Here is a 5,100-nt window from a genome sequence, read left to right as displayed (position 1 = left end):
ATACATATACATACAAATACATATATATACATACAAATACATATATATACATACATATACATATATATATATATATACATACATATACGTATACATACTCATACATACATATACACACTCATACATACATATACACACTCATACATATATATATACATATATATATATACATACAAATACATATATATACATACATATACATTATACATATATATACATACATATACATTATACATATATATATATATATATATATATATATATACATGCATGATATATATATATATATATATATACACACATTATAAGTTCCGCTGTGAATTTTATTTTGTGTGGTGACCATAGTTGGGAGCAGTAGTCCAAGTGGCTGAGAACGTATGTCCTCCAAAGGATCATCAATGGTGGCACTTAACAAACACCAACCGATCGTGACCGATGCCAGTAGCCCCAAACCGGCTCTTGTGCCGGAGGCATGTAAAAAACACCCACTACACTCTCAGAGTGGTTGGCATTAGGAAGAGCATCCAGGTGTGGAAACATTGCCAGATCAGATTGGAGCCTGGTGCAGCCGCTGGCTCTCCAGACCTCTGTCAAACCGTCCAACCCATGCCAGCATGGAAAACAGATGTTAAGCAATAACAACAATGATGATTAGTAGCAGTGGGCCCTTGAATCCCAAGCTATTGCAGTACATGGTCCTCTCCTTGGATGACACAGCTGGGACTCTCGGAACAATGCAGTGACATCCATTTCAAGGTCTGGTATAATTCTCAATTCCAAAGTTTGGTGCCACCCCATCCAGTATCTTCCACACACATATATCACTGCATACCTCTTCCGTCTTCGCTCCAGGGAGTAGAGACGTAGCTCTTTCAGTTTCTCCAAGTAGCTCAGCTGTTCCATTGTAGTATTGCTAAACTACCTCAAGTTCTGCTATTCATCCCAGAGTGTAAGGTGACCACAGTTGAGAGCAGTAGTCCAGATGACTGAGGACAAATGTTCTCCATAGGACCAGCATAGTTTCCTGGTCCCTTGTTCTGAAGGTTCTCAGAATCCATCCGGCCACTCACCTGCACACTGCCACTATCTTGGTGACATGCATGTGAAACGAGGCATTGTTGTTCATATCAGTCCCAAAATCATGCACAGTATGCGACTCTAGGATTGCCAATCCTTTTGGTCCAAAGTATCATTGTTGTGATTTCTGAGTACCAATTAGCAGAGGGCTTGGAATTTGCCTGCATTAAATTGCATGTTGTTGTCCTCAGCCCATTTATATATGGCATCTAGGTCATTCTGTAGAAGATTAGCATCAAGAGGTTCCTTGATTGCTTGTCCTACTTTCATGTTATCAACATAGCTAGTAAATGTGGCTATGTGTAACTGATGGCATGTCTGAAAGAGCCACCATGAACAGTAGTGGCCCCAATACAGTTCTCTGAGGCACTCCACCTTCTATTAATGTCTCTGTGGAAAGGGCTCTGTTGGGTGCTACAGCCTGGCTTCTGTCTTTTAAGAAGTCATGCAACCACTCTCCAATTTTCCCAGTTATGCCGAGTCTGTAGTTTGTGACATATCATTCCATGATCAACCTTATTAAAGGCCTCTGCAAAGTCAAAATATATCAAGTCTACATTTGAGCGATTCATTAATTGTTTCAACACCCAATCATAGTGTTGTAAAAGCTGTGTAAGAGAGCATCTGCCTGAGCGAAAGCCATGCTGGGTGTCAGGAAGCAAGCCAGTATCTTCAAGGAACGCAATTAGTTTCTTCCTGACAATGCGCTCCATGATTTTGCTGACATTGGAAGTTAGAGAGACAGGTCTATAATTCTTAGCATCTACTCTGCTACCTCCCTTATGGGTAAGGCATATAATGCCTTCCTCTAACTTTTGGGGAAGTCTTCCTGTTGTGAGGAAGCTCTGGAAGGGAATCTCAAATGGTCTAGCTAGAGCCCTTTTGCATTTCTTTCGGAGGATTGTTGGGAATCCATCAGGGCCTGTTGCTGAGTTTGAGCTCATCTCATCAATGGCCGATATCATATCAGTTTCCTCTATGTTGATGCTGTCAATAATTGCCATTTTGTTGTATAGATCTGTGGAGCCAAAGAACTCATCAGGCATAGCTACTTGCAAGTGTCCCAGTGAGGTGGTCAAAACACTCTTGTATTGCATATTCAATATTTCATTACTCCTCTGGGAGTCTGCAGTCAGTTAGCCATTTTCTTCAAGTATGTATATATCTATATCTATATCTATATCTATATATATCTATATATATATATATATATATATATATATATATATATATATATATATATATATATATATATATATTCACATATGTATATACAAATATATGAATCATCATCGTTTAAAGTCCGCTTTCCATGCTGGCATAGATTGGGTGGTTTGACTGAGGACTGGCTAGGCAGGAGGCTGTAACAGGCCCCAATCTGTTCTGGTAGTGTTTCTACAGCTGGATGCCAACCACTCTGAGAGTGTAGTTGGTGCTTCATATGTGGTACCAGCATGGGGGTCATTCAGGCAACACTGGCATCGATCACACTAGAATGGAACTTTTCACGTGCTACCGGCATCAGCATCGGCCATGCTCAAATGGTGCATCTGATGTGCCACCTGCATGGATGCCAGTCAGGTGCCACTGGCATCAGCCATGATAACGATTTCACTAGACTCAACAGGTCTTCTGAAGCACAGCATACAGCCCAACAATTTAAGAGTACTTTTAAACGGGCCAGTAGTGCGACACTGGCATAGGCCATAGCTACTTTCTCACTTGGCTTGCCAGGTTTTCTCAAGCATATCTCCAAAGGTCTCAGTTGCTTGTCATTGCCTCTGTGAGGCCCAACATTTGAAAGTCGTGCTTCACCACTTCATCCCAGGTCTTCCTGGGTACACCTCTTCTATAGGTTCCCTCCACTGTTAGGCTATGATACTTCTTTACACAGCTGTCCTCATCCATACGCAACACATGACCATACCAGCGCAGTCATCTCTCTTGCACACCACATCTAATGCTTCTTATGTCCAACTTTTCTCTCAGGGTGCTTACACATCCAGCAGAGAATACTAGCTTCATTTCTTTCAAGCCTACACATGTCCTCAGCAGTCACAGCCCATGATTCACTGCCGTGTAACATGGCTGTTTGCACACATGCATCATAGTCTACTTTTCACTCTGAGCAAGAGGCTCTTTGCTACCAGCAGAGGTAGGAGCTCTCTGAACTTTGCCCAGGCTATTCTTATTCTAGCAGCTACACTCTCTGAGCATTCACCCCCACTACATCATCATCATCATCATCGTTTAACGTCCGCTTTCCATGCTAACATGGGTTGGACGATTTGACTGAGGACTGGTGAAACCGGATGGCAACACCAGGCTCCAATCTAATTTGGCAGAGTTTCTACAGCTGGATGTCCTTCCTAACGCCAACCACTCTGAGAGTGTAGTGGGTGCTTTTACGTGTCACCCGCACGAAAACGGCCACGCTCGAAATGGTGTCTTTTATGTGCCACCCGCACAAGCCAGTCCAGGGGCACTGGCAACGATCTCACTCGAAATATATATACATATATATGCATACACACTATATATGTCCATATACATTACATAATTATATATATGCATACATAATGCTTTATCTAGCAAATGATTGCTTCATGTCTGTTCTTACTGTCTTTCTCAGCATTTATCTGAAAAATACACTCATTCGATGTTATGGTTTTTGCTGTAAATGGAGACTTCGATAATCTTGCTAAGATACCATCGTGTTTCTGTTAGTGCAGTTATGGAGAGATATGCAACATAGCTAGTGATCCTACGATATGTGCTTTATTAGATATATCATTTCAGTTCTATACTAGTAATTTAGATGTTTACACCATATAACTTTGAAAATACATGTAATAGTTTCTTATTTTTCTCCTCTTCTAATTTTCAATGAGGATTAGTAAAGTTAGTAACATTAATAAGGTTAGGATTGGCAATGAATATAGTGAAGAATTCCGGGAAGAAGTAGGGGTCCACCAAAGATCAGCCCTCAGTCCCCTTTTAATCATAGTCCTCCAGGCAACAACAGAGGAATTCGAGACGGGTTGCCCCTGGGAGCTCCTCTATGCTGCTAACTGGCAATTATATGATGAGTGTTCAGTTGATCCAATCAACAGAACAGCCAGCTTGTGAAGTTAACATGCAAACGGCTGAGCACTCCACAGACATGCATCCCTTTAATGTAGTTCTCAGGGAAATTCAGTGTGACACAGGATGAATTACAGATACAACTCACTTTTTGCCAGCTGAGTGAACTGGAGCACTAATGAAGTGTCTTGCTCAAGCACACGACACACTGCCAGGAATCGAACTCGTGTCATTACAATTTGTGAGCTAAATATCCTAACCATACATACATTTGTGTGTGTGTGTGTGTGTGTGTGTGTGTGTGTGTGTGTGTGTGTGTGTGTATATATATACACACACACACAAATACATACACATGTATATACATATATACGTACATACATATGCACAGAAGTATATGTGTCTGTGTCACTTTGCCTTGCTTGACATCAGATGATAGTTGTAAATGAGTGTCATTCATTTGCAGTATAATGCCTGGTAACGAGGAAACATTATCTTGCTTGGAAACAAGTCAGGGTTGGTACGAGGAAGGGAACCTACATAGAAAATCTATCTAAATAAAACCTATCCAGCACATGCAACCATAGAAAAAGGATTGTCAAATGAGGATATATACATATACACACACACACACACACACACACATACATATATACATATATACACATATGCATATACACATACACACACATATATACACATATACACACATATACATACACACATGCACATGCATACACATGCACACATACATACACACACATATATACATACATACACACATATATACATATATATACACACATATATACATACATATACACACATATATACATACATATACACACATATATACATACATATACACACACACATATATACACACACATATATACATATATATTTCTTTATTGCCCACAAGGGGCTAAACATAGAGGG

Source organism: Octopus bimaculoides, chromosome 14 (genome assembly GCF_001194135.2).
Source record: "Octopus bimaculoides isolate UCB-OBI-ISO-001 chromosome 14, ASM119413v2, whole genome shotgun sequence".
NCBI classification, from domain to species: Eukaryota; Metazoa; Mollusca; class Cephalopoda; order Octopoda; family Octopodidae; genus Octopus; species Octopus bimaculoides.
The sequence above is the reverse complement of the archived record's forward strand: the minus strand, read 5'-3'. Positions refer to the sequence as shown.